Source organism: Vulpes lagopus, chromosome 20, assembly GCF_018345385.1.
Source record: "Vulpes lagopus strain Blue_001 chromosome 20, ASM1834538v1, whole genome shotgun sequence".
Taxonomy (NCBI): Eukaryota; Metazoa; Chordata; class Mammalia; order Carnivora; family Canidae; genus Vulpes; species Vulpes lagopus.
Genome location: NC_054843.1, coordinates 23,698,204 through 23,721,866, shown reverse-complemented (window position 1 = coordinate 23,721,866; position 23,663 = coordinate 23,698,204). Strand labels below are relative to the sequence as shown.

Here is a 23,663-nt window from a genome sequence, read left to right as displayed (position 1 = left end):
TTTTTACTTTTAATCATTCCAGGAAAATTAGTTATTCGAAAATATTTTTAAATTTTATTTATAGATTTTGGCATTAATAATAACTTTTAAATCTTACTGTATTTTTGTGTTATTATGATACTGAAATGATACTGAAAATGTTTATAGGAATGCAATGAAAATAAAATGTAAAAAGAATTAATCTCTAAAGTATCTATAGCTACTTTTTTTTTTTGGTTTGTTTAAAAAGCCTTTGGGGCACCTTGTGGCTCAACTGGTTAGGCATCAGACTTGGTTTCAGCCCAGCTCATGATCTAGGAGTCCTGGGACTGAGCTCCATGTAGGGCTCCTCACTCAGCAAGGAGTCTGCTTAGGATTCTCCCTCTCTCCCTCTGCCCCTCCTGCTTATTCTCTCTCTCTCTCTCATTCCAAAATAAAAATAAAACATAAAAAAAAAGGTTTTGTTCATCTTGATCAGGTAAAGGATAAACTCTTTTTTTTTTTTTTAAGATTTTATTTATTCATGAGAGACCAAGAGAGAAAGGTAGAGACATAGGCGGAGGGAGAAGCAGACTGCCCATGGGGAACCTGATGTGGAACTTGATCCAGGACCCCAGGATCACGCCCTGAGCCAAAGGCAGATGCTCAACCACTGAGCCCCCCAGACACCCCAGGTAAAGGATAATCTCGATGTCAATTTGCTACCTAATCATCAATTTCACTTAACAGATTCACTACCCTAAATACACTGCAACTACAGACTTGACAACTTAAAATGAAAATCTCCCTTGTTCTATAAGATTGTATGCTGAAAGAATAAATAGTTCCCTGAAATAACCAACATTAGTACCTGGTATAGGTTTTCGGTCAAATAACAAAACCAGGAGCAAAACAAGGCCAACTACTTGTAACTTGATAGCCAGTAAGTACAAACATTGAAAGATCCAGGCACCAAATGTGAGCATGTATGCCAATCCTAGAGACTAATGTCTAATCACAGAAACAAAACCTAAAAACCTTAAATCCATCATGTACACTTAATGTAAAATTCAAAGCTTGAATTTACCCAGGAAATTCTCCAATATCTAGAGCTGAAACTGCTCTTTGATGCACCAGGAAGATCTGTTGTAATGACTCAGTCACTTAGATTTGTGTTAATATGCATAAAATTTAAAGTATACTTTTTTCCTGCTACTCCTTCCTATGTCTGAATATGTGTATGCTTCACTACTCAGCTCATGCACTAATGCATCAAAAATGATGAAATCTACTACTATGACTTTTTCTAAGAACTCACACTAATGTTGGAAGCAAAGGCAAAATAAAAATTAAATTCCCTTACTACTTACAGCCTATTCACAAGTCCTTGAAACAGGCAGAGTGACCTTCCTCTAGGGACTCAGGTGCCTCGATGTTAATACTTTGCTAAGGGCAAAAGGCAATCTTAGCTCAACTCCCAGGATCCTGTACATGTACTTTAACATATAAAAATTTCTTTGGATGCTTCCTTTATCTCCCCCTCACCCCAGATACATGTTGGCAGTCATCCTCCATGCATATGACCCACCAATATACGTCTGAAGGGTCTCATGACTAAGATTTTATTAGACAGTGATAAAAGGCCTTTTTCTAAGAATAGCTAGCTCCCTCAAGGTCCTGGAAACCTTGCTTTCAAAATTCCTTCCAGACTTACACTATCCTTAACCCCCTCCCAACTTGAAAGTATATAATGGGCCACCCCTCATGACCCCAGTGCAGGTTTTTCTGCCCATGCCTGTCCCATGCTTTAACAAAATCACCTTTTTGCACCAAAGATGTCTTAATTCTTTCTTGGCCCTTGGGTCTGAATCCCACCACTTCAAAACACATTAATAATCAACACCCAAGATACCTTCCTATGAATGTCCCAATAGAAAACATTTTGTTTAGCTTGGTGTTTGCTGTACCATAATACCAACAGAATACAACTAATTTCCTCAGCCACTGCTTCAAATATCTGTATCTAATTTTTGCTCAAATTTTAACAACCTCATACCTATCTGTCAAAATCCTTTTAAAATGTAACTATTTTTGGTACCCTTAATCTGTAACTCCTACACACACTTTAATAGTGCCTTTTCCTTGAGAATATCTGGACATTTTTATCAAGAGAACAATTAAAGCCATGGTATTATGATTAGCCAAAGCTCTTTCTAGCAGACCACTGATTAAGTCTGATTTAGCATATCATAACAAATGGCTTTCCAGAGACAGGAACAAAGTAGTATTTTCTATTCATGAAAGGAGCTAACAACATTCTTTGTGCTAAAAAGGTTCACTACAAAATATAATCCAGAAGATTCGAAGTCTGCTAGAAACCTTTCACTAATGACAACACTATGACAAGGTCTCCAGATACACAGAGAAGAAACACTAAAGGTATGGTGGACACCTCAGTTAACAGAACACATCTAACAAAAATGGGCAACAGGGTGATGCTGTAGCTAGTTATTTATAAAGGGCTATAGTTTCTCCATATGGGTCCATACTCCCTACAAAATAAAATTTGCCTTAGATATTGCTTATTTAAAATTACATTTTTATAGGGGAGCCTGAGTGGCTCAGTCAGTTAAGTATCTGCCTTCAGCTCAGGTCATGATCCCAGGGTCCTGGGATTGCATCCCACATGGAGCCTCGCATTAGGCTCCCTGCTCAGTAGGGAGTCTGCTCCTTTCTCTCTCCTTCTGCCCCTTCCCCGACTCATGCTTAATGCTTTTATTAAAACTTAATAAAAGTTTTGTAAATAAAAAAATAAATAAAATTCTATTTTTACAGAAGTATTTAGTACCTGACGCAGAAAAATGCTCATATAAGGAAGCATTTATTTGAAGTTTAACATGAAATCATACAAACAAAATTTGTATAAACAAATCCAAATTGAGTCATAACACAGATAACTAAAGACAAAGTAAAAACAAAGACCACTAATGGACCATTAGATACAGCTGTGTCTTTGTTTTTTTTTTTTAAGATTTTATTTATTTATTCATGAGAGACACACAGAAAGAAGCAGAGACATAGAGGAGGGAGTAGCAGGCTCCCTGTGGAGAGCCTGCTGCAGGACTGGATCCCAGGACTCTGGGGTCACGACCTGTGCCAAAGGCAAATGCTCAACCGTTGAACTACCCAGGTGCCCCACAGCTGTGTCTTGTACACTACAAACTCTTTTACAAAATAATCATGTTACATCAACACCAACCTTCAATGTCATCCTGCAAGATGGGAGACTTTAGAAGTCTCCTCCTGTTTTCTCCAAAGTCCTCCTGGTAATTGTTTTGAGTGATTGCCACCCTCTCAAGATACCCTGACATAAGTGTTCTGTTGGCCACTGGAGTCTACGTATCTCGGTCCATATTCATAGTTCCTGTAGTTTTATGCAGTAGAATCACAGCCGTCATAGCCACTATAGTTCTGATCACCATCATAACCACTATTGCAATTTCCATATTCTTGGTCATAATAGTTTTTAAATCCTTTGTTCCAGTTTTGGCCCTGAACTGTTTTGGTCTACAGCCTCTGGTATCACCCTGTCCACCAACTGCAGTACTTCTTCCACCTTCTTATTGTTGCTGTTGCTGCCTATATACCTCTTTGGGTTGTGAAACTTTGATTTCACACTTCATAGGACCAATTTTATGAGATCTGCATTTATTTATTTATTTATTTATTTATTTATTTATTTATTTTTATTTCCAGTTTTTATTTAAAGTCTAGTTATTCAACATATAGTGTAATATTGTTTCACAAGTAGAATTTGGTGATTCATCACATACATATAATAACCAGTGGTCAGAAGATATCTCCTAACAATATCTTTACGGGCTCTTCATTTGTACATGTGATAAAACAAAATTATCTTCTCTTGTTTTTGTATCCAAGGAAAGTTCAATATTTCAATCTCTCCAAAGTCTCCTCAATATTCTTTAATTGTTCTTTAGAACAATTGTGGGTTCAATCTACCCACAAAAACCTCTTTTTGGGGGGTTCTTTCCTTTTTAAAGCTTTGGCCTTTTGGGGGGTGTCTGTCAATTTGCCATCTAGTTTGTGTTGTTTCCATTCCAAAATCTTATCAACATAAACAGCATCTTTGCAAAGCATAAATCCAAATTCTCTTGATCTTCCAGTCCCTGGATCTATTTTAATTGTACAGCCTACAAATTCCCAGATCAAAACAAATATTCAGTCAGATCTTTCTTGCTTGTATCCCAGCTCAAGCCTCCAATAAATATTAACCTGGCTCAAGCAGCTGTTCTACATTTCTCATAACACTGCACTGAAAACTCAGAAAAACAAAGGTAGCAACATTTTCAAGCAAAAGAAACAAAGCAAAACGAGTCATTTTTCCCAACTTAGGTTTTTCCTCAAGTACATTCTTTGGGATTTTCAGTTTATCCCTCTATCTCCAGAGAACTGCAATGTGAAATCTCAAAGTATATAATACATATTTCTAGAGAGTAATATACATTAAGTTGATAAATGTTTAACAATAAGCTTGGTAAACAACAACAACAACAAAAAACCCTGATTGTACCATTTGCCCATTGCTATGGTCTGAATATCAATCCTCCCCACCACCATGATCACTTTTAAACTAATAATGTGATGTTAAACTGAGTGCAAAGTTCGGAAGAGGTGTGTTGTAGCACACTATTATTTATTTCTCCCATATAGATGAAATAGATAAAATAGCATCAAGAGCAAGTATGATAACACAGTAAAATAATTATGATGTAGTTTTTAACATTTATTAACCTTTAAAAATAATTCATGCAAGTTTATGTAATTTAACTTTCAAGAACAGCTGTATTTTACAACCAACTTGTAAGACTAGCTCTCATTATCCAGCACATGCTGGATCTAGCATACCGCTGGTAGTAGATGTCTTTCATATCTTTTGCTAGTTGACATTAAATATCTGAAATAACATAGATTATTCTCAGTTTTAGTGATTGAGAGTTTTGAAAACAAATGAAAATTGGTTTAAATATTTATTACCTTTCTTTAAATTGACAAAAGAAAAAGCAGTGTCTAAAAAAAAAAAAAAACAGTATCTAGAATTATATGACCCTTCCTCTACATTGTCCATTTCATTTATGTTACTTTTATGTAAACCTCTTTATGAATTCCTTTTCTTAAATGTACAATTTATGAAATGAAAAGATAATGGGAGCAGGGGATTCCACCGCTAATTTTAACCACTAATTTTAGCTCAGATAAAACTTGCCTTGGCAGTTGCCTCTCACCTGTCTCATTTGTGGATATGGAAATGAGGAGGCCAAAAGTCAGGGGCCTTTCTTGGAGAAAATACATTGTTGAGTTCAAGACAAAAGACACAGTGATGTAAGTACTCAAAGTTTTAAAACTTTGACAGTGGAGTGATATTTCTTGATTCACTTAAGATCACATTTTTTTTTAAAGGTTTTATTTATTTGAAAGAGAGAGACAGACAGAGATAAGGAGAGAGAGTTTGAGCTGGAAAGAGAGAGAGAGCAGACTCCTTACTGAACAGGGAGCCTGACTCAGGGCTCAGCCTCAGGTCCCTGGGATCATGATCTGAGCTGAAGGCAGACACTTAACTGACTGAGCCACCCAGGTGCCCCTAAGGTCACATTCTAAGATTCATTCTAAGATTACAGTATAGTCGGTCTGCTTCTTTCTTTGGAAATTTCCTATGAGCCCTTATGTTCCACCTTGGCTCATTCTCTTGGCCATCTCTGGTCAAACCAGCAATGGACACCTTTCCAACTTGGTTCACTGTCCTATATTTCCCTGAGTTTGCAATCAGAATCAATTAGCCAGTTCAACAAGGCTGGAATTATAATGCATAACCTCAGTATTGATATAGACAAATATATTTGTGATGGGGCCTAGAGAAGCAAAGAAAATTATTTTTTCTTTCTTTCTTTCTTTCTTTCTTTCTTTCTTTCTTTCTTTCTTTCTTTCTTTCTCTTTCTTTCTTTCTTCTTTCTTTCTTTCTTTCTTCTTTCTCTTTCTTTCTTTCTTCTTTCTTTTTTTTAATATATTTTATCTATTTTTTCATGAGAGACACAGAGAGAAGGCAGAGACATAGGCAGAGGGAGAAGCAGGCTCCATGCAGGGAGCCCAATGTGGGACTCAATCCCCAAACTGTGGGATCGTGTCCTGAACAGAAGGCAGACACTCAATCACTGAGCCACCCAGGTGTCCCGCAAAGAAAATTCTAGAAGAGAAAATAAATAAAGAAATAAGTAGGAAAACAGGGAGAAAAGAGAAAGGTCAAGTGTTTTAGAGTGCTCGGTTCCAGTTTTTTCCCTAAATTACCAAGTATTCCTGCTTTAAGCTTCTATGAAGCATATTAAGTTGGTTCTGTTATATAATTTTAAAAGCATTAAATAGCATATAAGGTTTAAGAGTATCTGTATTTCAGGGTCCATTCATGTCAAAATGAACTACAATATCATGGATCTCTACAGATCCATTATACTACTCACATGTATGCATTTCAGCATACTTCCCCTATCCAGGTACAAGAATTTTTAAACAAGGGAGTACCCTGTGTATACTCTAGAAATAAATACTTCCCTGCGCTCAAGATTACTCCTTGTGCTTTCCAGTCAGTATTTAGCAAGTGAGTCAGTTAATTAACACTTATCAATTATAGGCTGACAGGTAATGCAGAGGAGTCAGAATGCAGAACATCATCCCTACCCTGTATGCAATCAGTTAAGTCTTGGGAGAGAGTCACAAACACATGAAAAAAGAGTTTATAGTAATAATAAACATAGCTCTTGACTCTTATTCTCCATTGGTCATGCTATTCTTTTCCATTTTCAAATCCATTATTCTTTTCTATTTAAGGTATCTGTGCATTAAGGCTAATATCCTTGAGGAGATAAAAGCCAAATGCCAAAGCAGATTTGATCATAAGTTAGGCAGATGGTGGTGATTTGATTAGGAATTTGTGCACTGAGTTGTCACCTGCGATCTCTGCAGGACTTTTTTTCTTTCCTCTTGTGTAGTTTCACCAGTTGTGTTAAATGGTAATTTGAAAAATATAGTTTGGTCAATACTGTAGTAATATAGAACTTCTGATTTTTAAAATTCAATCTTCATTTTTCTTGTTTTCTCAACAAAATTATTAGTCACTTTCTTTCTTTCTTAGTTTCCACCACAGTATAATTCTTATACAATAATTTACAATTATCTACCATGCTGCCATCTGCCATTGTAGAGGAAAACCCTTTAATGCTTGTCTGCTGAGAGTTATGAAATTACGCCGATGATAACATGTACATCAATCTATTATCTGTAGGTATTCTCTATAAAGGAGAAAGTGAAAATAAAATAATGAAGAAAATGATATATTGTACCTTACGTACTTGAGATTTCCATAAAGAAATGGGTTAAATAAGAACCTAGTAAGTTAAAAGGCAATATAGAAAATTCTTATTTTTATACAATTGCTTACTGAATCCTTAACCTGACTTAAAAAAATCATATTAGCATATATTTGAGAAAGCATATTTGTAATTGATTCTACATTCTAGAAAATAATTTGCAGATACTGTAACTTAAATGGAACAAATAAATTACAGCAACAATTCAAAAAAATTATAATGGATAAATGTATGATAAATTAATGTTCATTTTCTTATATATCTATAGCTTAATTATTATACCCTATATTTTAATAATTTCCAAATAAGAATTTTCATTGTTACAATTGGCATAGCTGGTGCTTGCCTCCAATCTAAGATTATGATATTAATTATACTTTTGGAACATATTCTTGCTCATATGACTATCTGTGTTTTAAGGTGCTGTCTTCTAAAACTAATGTGGCCTATTAGTTAGAGGGACAATGCTCATTGGATTCCTAAAATATCTTAGCATCCTACAAAAATGTTGCATTCATAATCTCTACAGAGCACAGGAATACTTCCTAAGCATTTTCTCCATCCTGATGTATTATCAAATTGAACCGGGACGCCTGGGTGGCTTTAGCGGTTGAGCACTTGCCTTGGGCCCAGGACGTGATCCTGTGTTTTGCCTTTCTTTATTGAGAAGGAATATCTTATGAAGTGTAGAGTCAAAAAGCAGTGTATTAGCTCTGCATTGCAACGTAATAATACTGCCATAAATTTAGAAGCTTAAAATAACACCTGTTTTTTGTTTCATGCTTTCTGCAGGTCAGGAGTCTTATCTTTGTTTAGATATATACTCTGCATTAGGACCTTAAACAGGCAGTCACGGTGATGGCCAAGGCTGCAATCTGCAGTCTCTTATAAGTTCTGATTGGGGAGAAACTTACTTCTAAACACATGTGATTGTTTACGGAATTTACTTCTTTTTGAGCTAGTGGACTGAGATCCAACTTTTCTTGCTGATTTTTGGCCACCCTCAGTTCCTTGCCTTTTTTTTTTTTTTTAAGATTTTATTTATTTATTCATTAGAATACACAGAGAGGTGGGAGAGAGAGAGAGAGAGAGAGAGAGAGAGAGAGAGAGAGAAGCAGGCTCCATGCAGGGAGCCGATGTAGGACTCTATCCTGGGTCGCCAGGATCACGCCCTGGGCTGAAGGCGGTACTAAACCGCTGAGCCACCAGGCTGCCCAGTTCCTGGCCTTTTGATATGGATATAGCAACTTGCTTCTTCCAGGCCAGCAAGGAAGAGTTTCTTCCTAGTATGGGTATTGCAGTTACATGCAACATAATCATGTACATGTAATAACATATACGCTATCGCCTTTGCCATATTCTATTGTATTGAAGCAAGTCACAACCCTGCCACACTCAAGAGGAAGTGGTAGCATAAAGATGTGACTACCAGGAGGCAGGAATCATAGGTTCCACCTTAGACTCTGTCTCTTAAAGAACTTCATTCCCAAAAAGCTAGTTGAAAATCTCTTTGTCCATATCACCTCCTCCTCAAATTTGTCAACCTCTTCTTCTAGGGTTCTTAGCAAGCTTCAGTCTAGGAAGTTCCCATGCATGTTTGGACAAGATGGCATTGCCTGAAAGTTCACACATCTGACCTCTGGAACATCTTACAAATTGGGTTAATTCCTGTGAAGATATTGTTCTACAGATGTACTTATTTTTATTCTAGTTACTCTCTGAATGGAAGGATATCAGAACCTATCTACGGTGACAGAACCAAACTATATTGAGTATATCTTCCTCATCAGATATTACTTCAGTGACTTACACTTTTCAGCTAAAATGCTTTTTTTTTTCTTTCCATTTGGGGAACAGATGTGAACCATCTGTTTTTAATCAAAAATCCATATTAAATTACACCTTTAATTCTAGTGATAAGTAGGAAAACATCTTAAATGTAATTTGACTTGTGTATATGATTTCTTCATTAGATTTACCTCCTTTTAAATATGTCAAAACCTCATTATCTTGAATGCTGATGATGTAATGAAGAGATTAAGACTCTGTATGCTGTATAAACTATGAAGAGCTACCGGAGCAAATCTGAATTACACAAGCATGTGTTGAGAGGATCATTAAGTAATTTGGTCCATTTAACATTATATCCCCATGCGACTGTTCCATATTTTGATACTTTGAAGCTTTGAAGCAACTTTTGAGTTTATTATTCATTGATCTCACTTTTGTCTGCATATCTCCCTCAAGAGCCAGGGGTAAAAGCTCAGAAGTCTTTTCTAATCCATGTAATCTTTAAACAAAGATTTAAAAGATAAAAAACAAAGATAAAGGTAACGCTTTTGTATGATGTAGAGAGTCTTATATTCTTTCCTATTTTTATGGGCAAATTCATGGCCATGGAGAGAGAATTTATCCTAAATGATTGAAAGCTTTTCCGTCAAGGAGGTAATTTACCTTCTATTATCAGACAGACTAGACTTGTACAGCCCCTTATCACAAAAATGTCTTCATCATTTAAGACCTAATGGAGGGAGATTCCTCTCCCCTCTCATTGGATGTAATGTCAGCAAAGCTCTGCACTAGCATAATTCCAGGAGACACAGAGAGAGAAAAAATATAGAGAAAGCAGATTAGTGCAGCTGTGATAATCCTCCTTTTGGTATATGCTTCCCTCTGTGGAAAACACTATTGTCCTTTCAATGTTACCTCTATATTCTGGCTTTTTGGAGATATCCACAGTCTATATCACAGCCCTGATCTTGGCCTCAGAGACTCAGATCTTTCCAAATCACAGTCAAAGATTCTTAGCAGGGTTTTATCCATAAGAGATGCAAACTTAAATTCTATCAAAACACATATTTTTTTCTTTTGCTTTCATTTAAAAAATCATGTTAACAACACAGCATATTCTAAAATGTTCAAAGCACTGATTTTAGATAAAAACCTAAGTTGAAAGAGGTGACTTTAGGATTGGAGCAGCAAAAACTGTAACAGTTTCAGATGTGTAGCTAGTCAGGATCTAGCCCAATTTGTTCACTATCAGGCATCAGATGCAGTACCAGAAGAAACCCTGCATGGTGTCATGGCCCAACAAAGCAGGCAGACACTAAATTGACTTCCTTTATAGGCAAGAAAATCGGGATGCCAATGCCCAAGGATCAGACAGGCAGACTAACAACATTAGTTATGATGAGTGGGGGATTAAGAGTGGTGTCGGTTATGGAATTGTTGCTCCTCATGCTGCCAAATATGAGAGAAGTTGTCAGACAATGAGCCCACAGGCCAGAGAATATCAGACTTCCAAATGCTTCCTAAATAGATAAAGGCTACTTGAAATCTTGTCAAATCTGACATGCGTTCCTATCTGATGCAGCTTTTGGAGAACTGGATAACACACAACTCACTGAAAGATAAGAAATAACAATGCAAATGGCAGGAAAAAGTCCCAGAAGATAATACTAAAACAATACAATATAAACAGTGTTAGTTACATGTTTATTGAATAGAAACTATGTGACCTGACTTCTCCGCACACTGGGGACACCTCCAAGTCCCGGCTTCTCACACTACGTTGGAAAAAGAGAGACCATAAACAGAACAAATAAGTCAGTTATGTTTCATGTTAGAAGGGAATGCTTTTTAGAAGAAAATTAAAGTAGATAAAGATAATAGCTAGATAATTTGTATTTGTAGGGCATAGAGATGGGACTGAAATTTTAAATAGAGCTATAGGCTTGGCCTTCTTGACAAAGTAACATTTGAGTACCTTGGTATAAAGACAGTGACAGAATGATCAAAACAGCCAGGTTTCTGGGAGTAGAGTGTAACAGGTCAAAGGAGCAGCACTTACAAATGTCCTGAGATGAGCACATGCCTGGAGAGGGAATATTAAGTACAGAGTCTCTGCAGTGAGATCCCACGTGGTGGAAGAGGCCAGTGTGGTTGGGGGAGAATGAGCAAGCTGATGAGTTAGAGGAATAAGGGCAGAGATACAAGAGAGAGAATAGATCATCGTGGCCCTCTTAAGCCATTGTCAGAACTGAGTGCTTATTGTCTGAGAAATGAGAAAACACTGAAGCACTCCAGAAGAAAAGTGAAATGATGTGACTTATGTTTTAACAATCTCACTCCAGCTGCTATATGGGGTGATTTTTTTTTTTCTTTTCAGAGCCTCTCTAAACTTTCTACATTTTTCATATTACAGTTTATAACTGAAATTAAACTTTTTTTTTTTTCCCCTTAGGACTACTGCCAGGGGCTGAAACAAAAATCTCATCATTTGGCGGTGGGGGGTGAGGGTGGGGGGAACAACAGTGCTCTGATAGAAAGATGTGACCATAGTAAAGCATTATCATTATTAAGTAACAGCAGCACTCCTACAAAAAGATAGGGTCTGTGGCCGGGGTCAAGTAAATGTTACCTAAGTTGGGGAAGGGGGGGGATATATTATACATTGCCTGCTGGCAGCAGTGTAGTAGTAATTATTCAAATTATAAATAATCTTTTGCAGAGAAGATAAAGAACAGGATATGGCCTCCACCTACTGCCTGAAAAAGGAAAATTTTCAGAGATACTCATCACACTCCTCCAACAGTTTTGAAAATCAGAATACCCCCTCAAGTAATTGTTTTGGTTCTTTTATTGTTTTTGTTCTGGAAAGCGGATGGAAGTCATAGACTGTGACCAGTCCATTGTTCTGAAGCAAGATCCTTCAGAAACTTTCATATTCCTACCCAGAATGCAGTTTATCTATAACAACAAAACAGGACTGCCTGGGATGCTTGCAAATTACCTGGGAGAAGTCTCCCTCCAACTAAAATTATCTTTGCTTTCTTTTAAGGTTTCCATACTAACAAAAATAAATCCAGTACTTCATTGCCTCATATTAGTTGAATATCTTGGCAAAGCCATGATTTCTGTCCTACCCAAGTTGTCAATGTTCTTGTTGGATAGTAAGCCCATCTGTGGGTCATTATATAACTAAAAATAAATCAACCAACCACCTGGTAAGTAAAAGGGGCTCCAATTGAAATAGTAATGACAGTATGCATGAACTAAAAATCATAATTAATTCTATTCTGTGTAACTGAGGTCTATTCAAGAAAAAATGTAAAAACATTAAAAGTTAATAAAATCCATTTGATTGGCCTCAACTATTTGGTGTACTGGACCTTCTTCATTATCATGATTAAAGGAATCTAAAAGAGCCCCAGCCAGTATTCGTTAATTAAAAAAAAAGGAAAAATCTTAATTACAATAAAATTCATTTTGAAAATCAAGTTTTTTATTCTAAAGTTTTATTTATTAGAATGTTTTCAAAGATGGCAGAGAGTTCCTGACAAAATGAAAGCAATCACTTGTTTTTCAGGATTATATTCTCCCTGGATATGCTAATTTTTAAAGTCAGTCAGGAATTAGGTAGCCCTGGTTTTCAATAAATAAGAAATTCAAACCTGTCAAAGACAGTTATAAATTGTTAATTAATGTTAATTGAGTAAATTGACTAGCATTAATTGACTAAATTAAGTGTGGGCTTTTGAAATAATAAAGATTATACTTTTTCATCTCCACTCCAATCCTATATGGGTGTAGTTATAGAGTCTAATCAAGTTTCACATGTCACCCTCATTGGGGATTTCTGAAAAAATTGCATGACTGGGAAAGTTATAACTTGTGTGATTAAGAATGGAAAATGAGTAACCAGTTTGTGATTTTAAGGGCACTGTCATGAGAGAGTAAAGTAACATATTCCAGTAGTTAACAAGTTAATTCCCTCAAGATTTTACTCATCTGCTGGTATTACAAAACACTTTCCTGTTCAGAAAACTAAAGCACTTGAGGCAAAACGAATGAAGCCCCTATTTTCAGCAGAGAAAGGCTCACAAGCAAATCTCATGTGGCCTATTGCCTCTGATTTAATAACCCTGTGGGTGATGGGCAAGGTTGCCAGGCCTCCCATGGAAGGTTATGAGAACAGAAAGGGAATCCCTCTAAAAGGATTTGTTTCTTCATAGACTGCCCTGCTTTGGTATGCAGTCAACATGTTCTAAAGATGCTTTAAAGTTTTAATTAAAGAATGAATAACTGAAAATGGAGTCCAATGAACATGCAAATCATGTTCTGACACCAGTCGGTAATGCTTGCCAATTGTCAGCTGCTACATTTTTTTTTCCAACTTTACTGAAGCTGAGGAAGATTCTAAGATATTTCAGTGATGATTTGATAAACGCCTACTTTGTGAAAGGACTCCTGCCACCGAGATAACATATCCATCACCTCACATATTTTCCCTTCCTTTTTCTTTGTTGTTGTTATTGAGAAGATTTAAGCACTAACTCTTAGCAAATTTCAATTATATGAAATTTATGCTATGAACAGCGTTACCAACTAGAGTCATCATGTTATAGATTAAACCCTCAGGCCTAATTTATTTTATAAATAAAAGTTGATGCCCTTTCTCCAGCTTTTCCTTTTGTCCCCTACACCCAGCCCCTTGGCAACCACTTCTACCCATCCCTCTGTCAGCATCACTGGAAAAATTCATAGATTATAAAATGATGCTTCCTTCATGAAAAAAGGTGGCAAATTGGGTAATGGAGTAAGTGTTGTTACTTCTCATTTACTATATATTTATTTTAAAAAAAACAGAACTCATTTGTTTATTTTTTGATGGATATTAGGTCTTAAGTGTCCATGTACCTTAAACCCATATGAGGAGAGTGTGGAAGAGTGGCATAAACTGTCATTTCAGCCTCATTTCTCTAGCCACTATCTCTAAAGGAATGGATTATATACAGAAGAGAAGATTTTTTGGTTGATAGGGAACTGAGTTATATCCTCACAATAATCTCTACATGTGTATACCATATATGTTCTTCTAGAGAACCCTCCAAAATCTGTGTGGAAACTATATTAATCTGAGCATACTTCATCCTGCTGAAATCCCTGGACTGCTTGGAGAGGAGAACATGGCTTTTCATCCAAATTATGAACATTACTTACATTTTATGTTGCTAAAATTTTACTAGGAAGAGAGCAACTCCGTTGGGTAGCTTGGGTGGTGAAAAAGGGGAAAATCAAAGAAATTCTATCAATACAAAGGATGTTATTTCTCATTTAGCACTTAGTTTAAAAGGTTTTATAAATGTTTTTCTCATTACTTTTACATAGTTCATATCTTCTGTTTCCTTTTATAATGACAGGACATTTCTATTTCTTTCTATCTCTACCTATCGATCATCTAATCTATGTATTTTTGTATCTCTATCTATCATCTATCTCCAATATCTTTCTCAGAGAAAAACTGAGAGACAAAGAGAGATAGAGAGAGAGAGAGAGAGAGAGAGAGAGAGAGAGAGAGAGGAAACAGACTACTTTGAGGCAGGGCAAAAAAGAGTAAAGAAAGCTTACTTGCTTACTTTTCTGTCAACCTTTGGTCTCAGTCATGATGGAGCCATTGCTGCCCCAAGTTTTTTTTTTTTTTTTGAGCATCCTAGAGAATTAGTCTCTCCTTAAACCAAATATCTGCCTAGCAATGCTCTTCCTTAGTTGGTTGTTTTTATTGTTTTGCTCTAAATATGAGGAAATACCCTTCTTTTTGCCATGCCCTAAGAAAATTGTCTCTTCTCATGAGTCAGTAAATAATTTCAGTTGTGGCGAGATAGAAGCTATTCCAAAGAGTTAAGTAACAAGACCTTTTATTTTATATCTAAAAGATAGTTATCTGATATTAACCACCCTAATTTCTTAGCCTTCCACTCTTTAAATAACGTTTTTTAAATTATTTTTTTCAGAAATATTAACAGTGAAGAAGCTTTTCCTCCCTCAGTAATTCCACCTCCTCCTAATCTTTGAAGACACACCCCCAGAGAGGTTCATTCACAGTTGAACACAGAAGACATTGCCTATTACTGTTTAGCCTCAGGCCCAGTGAACAGCTGCACTTCTCTATACCTGACATGATTGACACTGAGGATTTCATCCCTAGCATTATTTTCTTTTTCAGAGCACTGATAATCAGCATCTTTTATTTCTCTAAACAAAACCTTTGTAAATAACAAGCATACAAAACTTTATTATAATATGGGATAAGATGTAAAAACTAAAAAAAAAAAAAAAATCTCACGATTTTATTTCTTCCCATTGATGTAACATACTTAAATAATTTCTTGAGAATGACTTAGGTGTTTCATATTATGCTACTCTAGGGACAGTCATTAAGTCCATCACTTTTCCTTTTTTTTTTTTTTTTAAGATTTTATTTATTTATTCATGAAAGACACAGAGAGGCAGAGACATAGGCAGAGGGAGAAGCAGGCTCCTTGTGGGAAGCCCCAAATGGGACTTGATCCCAGGACCCCAGGATCATGCTCTGACCCAAAGGGAGATGCTCAACCTCAACTTCTGAGCCACCCAGGAGTCCCATGTCCATCACTTTTCCTGATGAAGGAAGGATCCTCACAGAGCAGATGGCAGTACAGCCTTAATCAGTAAAACAAGGTTTTCCAAAGGTCTTTTACTATCTCCTCCCCTTACATCCTCCTTACTCTTTAAACCATGTATTTTCATTCAAATTGTTTTAATTTAAAAAGGCCTAAGTCAGATATTAAGCAATGACAAAGCAACAATTACCCTTTTTGCTTATTTTTCTATAATGATCCCATGATCCTAATTATTTTTCTTCAGTCTTGAAAGGGTCACCTCTATTTCTGCTACTGTAAACATGGATGTGCTATGGTGCCCTAGACTTTTGAGTTATAACTTACTTTTATGTGATTTCCAAATTGACCTAAATGCTTTCTGGGGTGAATTCTTTAGAACGATGTGAAAACAAGAAGGTACTTGCTTTGTCGAAAGTGTTTGAGTAGGAAAATATAAGAAAATTCAATGATGTTTAAAGATGAGGATGCAAATAACCTACTCAACATTTTCCTCTGAGTATCAGGTTCTAAAATGAAAATAGATACTTAAGAAATGTTATTAATAACAAGGACATCAAAACATAGTATATTTAAGCATGTATCAGTAGTTTATTACTTTTTTTTTGGAAAAATATATCCAAAATATAGTATTTTTTAGATGAAATAGCACTTGATATATCTTTCTCAGATTGAGTTGGTTTCTAGATTTACTAATACATCAACTGTAGTCAGTGATTAAAAGGAAGAAGCTAAAATTAAGTGCATGCAGGTCTAAAGGGAGTCATGTAACATTAACCCTTCAGTAGGTGGATAAAATTACAAATTATAGTCTTCAAGGGAGGAATTGTCTTTGTATTTAATTTGAACAAATGCTTATATCTAGAGTGTCTACTGGAAACGGTGTCTTATGTTACCATTAATTGCTAAACAGAATATTCTACAAGTCAACAGATGACAGAATCATGGGTCCCAGTGGTTCAACCCATAGAAGTCAAAAATACTATCAAAACCAAAGTTGAGGGGATCCCTGGGTGGCTCAGTGGTTTAGCACCTGCCTTTGGCCCAGGGCGTGATCCTGGAGTCTGGGGATCGAGTCCCAAGACAGGCTCCCTACATGGAGCCTGCTTCTCCCTCTGCCTGTATGTCTGCCCCCCTCTCTCTCTCTCCCTCTCTCTCTTTGTCTCTCTCAAATAAAATCTTAAAAACAAACAAACAAACAAACAAACAAAAACAAATTGACAGGCAGCCTGGGTGGCTCAGCAGTTTAGAGTCACCTTCAGCCCAGGGTGTGGTCCTAGAGATCCGGGATCAAGTCCCATGTCAGGCTCCCTGCATGGAGCCCGCTTCTCTTTCTCTCTCTCTCTCATGAATAAATAAATAAAATCTTAAAAAAAAAAAAAAAAGTTGACAAGGAACAGGATTCAGTATTTTAAAGAGGAGGCTGGAAACAACTAGCCCATCTTATGAGATGCCTTATGAGGGATCTGGCCAACCTTGTGCTTGAGTAGCATGTACTGCAAAGTAGGAAGAATAAAAGAAATGGAAGCCTAGCCTGATGGCATACCAGGGGGAGGAAAAACATCAAACCTTGGAGATGTCAGAGGAATGATGACAATCAAGACATGGCTATGGGAATGTACTGTATCTAGAAGTCATTTGGATATCATTTTATTTGTTTTTTATTCCTTTATTTTTAATCTTTTTTTTTTTTTTTTTTTTTTTTTTTTTTTTGAGAGAGAGAGAGAGAGCATGCACATATGTGGGGGAAAGGGCAGAGGGAGAGAGAGAATACAGACTGGCCCAGGGCTGGATCCACCTAGGGCTGGATCCCATTACTCTGAGATCATGACCTAAGCCAAAATTAAGAGTCAGGTGCATAACCGACTAAGCCACTCAGGTGCCCTTGGATATTATTTAACTATCCATTGAAGTTTATATCCATGAGTATGAAAAAAAAATGCAAAGTTTTCTTCGGATAGGAAAAATACCTTTATATATTTTAAAAGCCAAGAAAATGCAATATCCAATTGTGTGTTCAACCTTCAAGTTGCAAGTAAGTTAGAAGAAAGAATTAGGGGTCCCTGGGTTGCTCAGTTGGTTAAACGTTGGACTCTTGATTTCAGCTCAGGTCATGATCTCAAGGTTGTGAGATCAATCCATGTCATTCTCTACACGCAGCAGGGAGTCTGCTTGAGTTTGTCTCTCTCTCTCTCTCCCTCTGCTCCTCCTGCTGCTTGCTCTCTCTCTAAAATAAATAAATAAATCTTTAAAAAAAAAAAAGAAGAAGAAAGAGAATTGAACAATCTAAGCCTTAAGAACAATTATCTTTCAAAGTCTTAAACCTATTCAGAAAAGTCTCAGTAAGACATCCTGGGAAGATGAAAAACACTCTGGGTGTCTGTTGCTCTGGTTTCAGAGCTGGTCAAAATCTCTGCTTGTAATATCTTGTTAAATTGGATAGGAATTGCCTTCCTTGAATGAGTAAGGCTCTTTCAACATTGGGATGATTTAGAATTAAGTTTGTACATCATTAACAAATAAAAATCATTGTATTCATATTTGTAAGTTAGAAAACTGTGCATATTTGATATTTTATAGTCCTTTAATGTTTAAAAGAATTATTCCTATTAAAAAATCAACCATGTAGTTCCAATTTTTTTCAAAGAATTGATTTAAACTCCTATCATCAATGAAAAGATAATGCACCAAGGTAACAATTTGGTGCATGTTTCTGGGGTGAAGGTATATCTGAAAAACAAATATGTTTCTGGCATCTAGCTGGAGGGCTAGATCAGTTTTCTCATAATTTTCTGATAGCTTTTGGCATCATATAATAGTAGAAATTAATCTGCTGTTATGAAAATATATCAAGGCCTGGAAAAGGCAAATTTCTAACCCCTCCCCCCCCACACACACACATTTAAACACTGTCTTCATGTGTCTCTTCAAAATCTGTCTTTAGTTCAATGAAATGAAAAAAGCCTAGCATCCCATATAAATCTCTCAATTATTATTTCTGGTTAGATTAAAGTGAAATACAAACTAGAGAAAGAATTCCTATAAATAAAATAGCTCTGAGTGATTTTTGGATTTTTATCTATATAATTTATAACCCTTTTTAAAATGTCTATTTAATGCTCTTGAGTTGATTTCTCTTGTTTTTTGCATCAGTCTACCTTCTTTTAGCTTAGTATGCTAATATATTCTTTCTTACTTTTTCAAAACTCTTTGAAGTATGTTTTATCTTGCACTGCTAATTTGATAAATAGAATGATTGAAAAATTAATTTATTAGTTATGCAAATTATTAGTAATAAGTGGCTGATAATTACTGTCTTTCCCCTAAATTCATTTTCTTGAATTTTTCATTCACACACAAATAGAGGGAGAACAGGAAAGAGACAGAGATTTCTCTTTAGGTTCTTCTATCAAACACAGAAATCAGTGTTCATGATTCCAAGTAGTAAGCTAGTCAAATAGTAAGAGCCTAGATGTCATTCCAAATTTCTCTCTTTTTTCCATCCTTTGGATAATGTTTTCATGTTAAATCAACAAAATACAACTCAACACAATGAAAATGAAAAAAAAGCACACTTGATATACAAATAGAAGCCATAATTATTCATTTGCTACATATACCAGTCAGTTGTAAAATCTCACTGTAAAGAAATTATTTTTAAACTAATATATAAGCTGGTATTTATCAACATTAGAATCTATATGTTCAGTAGGAATAATACTTATGAAACTCAGAAGACTACATAGGCTTTATCTCATTTTTTGATGACATAACTGTGATATATGAAAAACAAGTGTTTTCTCCATACCAATGATGAGAAAACAAAGGTCCAAAACCAGAATGTTTTGTCCAAGTGACTAATGAAGTAATTACACAATGAGAAATTCTCATCATAACTTGTGCCCTCTGTATACTTCATCTAAATAAAATAATATTTACAAGTACCATTTATGGATTATTTTTTCTACCCTGCCCTGCGCAGTGCACTTTATATGAACCATCTTATTAAATTTTCACAAAAACTGTATAAGAGAATTACTGCTCCCATCTTCATTTTATTGATGATAAACCGAGTACTGAAGAATGATATATGTCATGTGAAGTCAATAGCAGTCATAAGTGCAAAGCCATCAGTCAAGCCAGGCATTCCAATGTCAAAACCTCTTGATTTTATATACTGAATTGTGTTGCCCTCCAAATACAGATGTTGATACCCTAAGCTCCAATGTAACTATATTTGGAGAAATGACCTTTAAGGAGACAATTAATGTTAAATAAAGTCATAAGGGTGGGTACCTAATTCAAGAGGATGGTGTCTTTGTAAGAAGAGGAAGAAACATAGGAGGGCAGGTGCATGGAAGGTACCTATGCATGTGAGACACAATGAAAAGCTGGTCTTACCAGAAACCAACCCGTTGGCACCCTGATCTTGGACTTGCAGCCTGCAGAGCTGTGAAAAAATAAATTTCTTTTTTTAAAAGACATCCAGTCTGTAGTATTCTTTTAGGGCAGCATGAACAGACTCATACAATGGCATCTGGTTTGATGATTTGGTGCCACGTCTTTTGATTTTGGTCCTTCTTGGGCTAAATTTAAGATATATATTCTTATCAGTAAGCAGTTACCTTCACACTACTGATTCTTCTTCTTCCTCTTTTTCTTTCTTTTTTTTAAATTTTTATTATTGTAAGCTAATGGAAGACTTGAAGGTTATTGGTGATTTGTGCTGTTGTAATGAGTTGGGAAGAAATTCTTATTTTTTGTTTATTGAACCTAAAAGAAATTATGTTATGAAAGACATGCTTTCCTTTGGTTATCTCTGTTTCTACACTGGTATTATATATTAAGGGTCTTCCCTACCATTGGTCATACCTCAAAGAGCAGTATTAGCTGCAGCAAATGTCACAAGAGACGTACTGACAATGAAACAGACAGTCAGAATGTAATGGCTCAAACCAGAGAATGCTAATGGCTAAACTGTTACTATTAATTGTGTAAATGCTTCATTTGCCCACAATTTCAAATAATATTTATGTTTCTACTCCTCTGCCCAGCCATATGTGTATATAACTGTACATATGTGCGTTTGTGGGCATAAGCATTCTGGATTTCCATTACTATCACTAAATATTTCTTTGGGGGGCTGTGAGGGTAAAAACATGAGCTTGATTTCTTTAGACCCTCAAAAGGCCATTCTCAATTTTATATCTCTGAGTGGTCCAATGCACAGTCATAAGATTAATGTGCTGCAGTTCTCAGGATCCTTCTAGTGAAACTGACTCTCTGGATGCGTATTATTTATGGATTTTATGTTACCTCCTTAAATAAGAAAGAGAAAGAAAGGACTTGAGAACTTGTAAACTAAAATCAATAGAGATAATAGCCTCTCACACTGAGAAGGTTGGGATGTCTCTGTTTATTTCATAAATGTTCTTGTGGATTAGACATACTCTTTTCTCACTAAATGACTTCATGCTTTCCTCGCGTTTCTTCCTTCTTTTTCTTTTTCTGCTCCACCATATTTCATTTTCTTTCTCTGCTTTTTTATCTCCCACACAGAAAATCATTTTGGATTTCATGATTACTTGACTAAATAAAGTCACTGACACAGGCCACAGGAGGAAGCAGGAACCCATTTATTTCACAGTGTGATAGTGATAGTTCAATATTCAGAAGAGAGCAATAAGAGCGTGTATGGAAGTTTTTTTCATGCATGATCATTATTTGAAAGATTTTGTCCCTAATGGCATCGTGTTTTAGGGCTTTGTAAAATAGTATTACATAAACTGATGTCTAGAGATATGTCTGTAAAATATATACATATATTTTAAAAAACTGATTATTTATATGGAGCAGAGTTCAATATAATCAGCAATTTAAAAAAAAATCCAAAAGGATTGGATAACTCAGGGTAGTTCCTTGGCCTATTCCTGTGTCTATGTTAAAGTTAGACTATATTCTTAAAGATGTATTTAACTATTATAAATGTTCTCTATAAATTATGACTTTGCTTTAAGATATGATATAAAAGAAACCTTGATGCTTCTTTTTCCTTTATGGTCAAAGCCACAAAGAACATAAAATTCATTCTGACACTTTTATTGGCCACATATTTTTTTCTCCTATCAAATTAAATAGTTGTATTAAATCTGTACAAAATCTCAATGTTTTTATATTTATTTATTCAGACTTTTCTACAGCATTTTAAGTTCTCAGGACACTTCACTGGTGTAGGGATCAGAGAAATATTGTTTTCAGGAAATATTGGCAACTTATAATTTAATCTAAATTTTCTAATGAGCATGGATTGAGGGTAATGACTAGTGGCGATTGTGACCTCTCATACTATGTAACTACCTCAAGACCAATGATAAATATTCATCCAATCCACTTTATGGAGATGTTCAACATGTTGCTAATTATTCTGATAAATTAAGCAATGGAAACTTTTATGTTTGTATTGTCCTTTATGCTGGTGATCATGAATATCTTAGTAGGAATGGAAATTTCATTGTATAGTCACATTCAACTTACAGTATATAATGCAGAACTATTCATTGATCAGGACAAAGAAATTAGCAAATATTATTTCACACTATAGAGAAGAAAATAACCATTGCATTCTTGAATTTTCCATCTTTGTAACTACTAGTATTAGCATAGAATATTTAACCACCAGCGATCCATTAATTAAATACTACACAACATGCTTTGCTTTATTGATCCCCATTGTGTCAAAGAAAACTACAGTACAAACATAATTTTAAAATCCTCTAAATGCACAGATCATCTCCACTTTCTTCAAAATAATGCTGGTTCTATCAATATCAGTGAGTTGAGTATTAAACAAGAGGATACAAAATCTCCAGTTGTTGTCTTTTCTGTTAATCATTATTTAAATTTAACTTCTGCATTTCATTTTCATTATCACAATAAAAAGGTTTTACTTGACTTATTCTTACCATGAGTTTCAGATTAAATTAATTTTGTCTATGAGTTCCAATTCACATGATTTTAGTTAAATATATACTATTTTAATAGATGTAACCATTTTGGTTAGTTTTTTACTAATATAGGAAAATAATGATTTTCATTTGTGACATAAAATATGATATTAAAGATAATTTTATACTTAATATGTGATACATGTCCTCAATTATCGTTTTTGGCTATCCTCTGGAAGTCCTTTGAATATCTGCCACTTATACCTGAAGTTGTCCCAATGTGCTCCATCAAAAGATTACTGTTGGGGTAGGGAGCAGGCATATATTCATAAACATATTCATTGCTAAAATAATAGCAATGTTGTATTGTATAAAACTGGAGGGGTCCAGATTTTTCCTAGTTTAACCTATTGATATATAAAATATCAAAAACTTTTTCATCTCATTTCATTTTTAGGGACAAAACATGGTTCTCTTCCATTCATTAAGAATTCTAATTTGTGGCAGAAAGGGAAAATTCTTTAATGTGAGTACGTCTCAGGTGACTAATGAGATAATTGTAGTACCATTAATAACCAAAGTGCTGGTGAAACATGGTTTCATTATTTTTTTTCTTTACGGTATAGAGACTGATAAAGCAGGGATAACAATTGACATGCAAAAGAAGGAATTCTGCAATAGAGTGAAGTTGACCAAGGGGAGTAAAAGGTCAAATTTGACCTAAGAAAAACTTAGGTCAAATGATTGAAGTGTTAAAAATCGTGAACATAAAATTACTTTTTCCCATTGACATAGTAGAAAGGCTTGATGAGAAAAAGCAAAAATTATGAAAAAAAAAAAAACCCTACATGATGAAAGGTAATGTCTTTAGGATTATCTTTGTTATT

General features: G+C 35.3%; 1 pseudogene; it reads right to left on the bottom strand.

Annotated features, from left to right (window-relative positions):
* Positions 1-3,206: 3,206 nt before the first annotated feature.
* LOC121479365 overlaps positions 3,207-23,663 on the bottom strand; it is a 57,182-nt pseudogene continuing 36,725 nt past the window's right edge.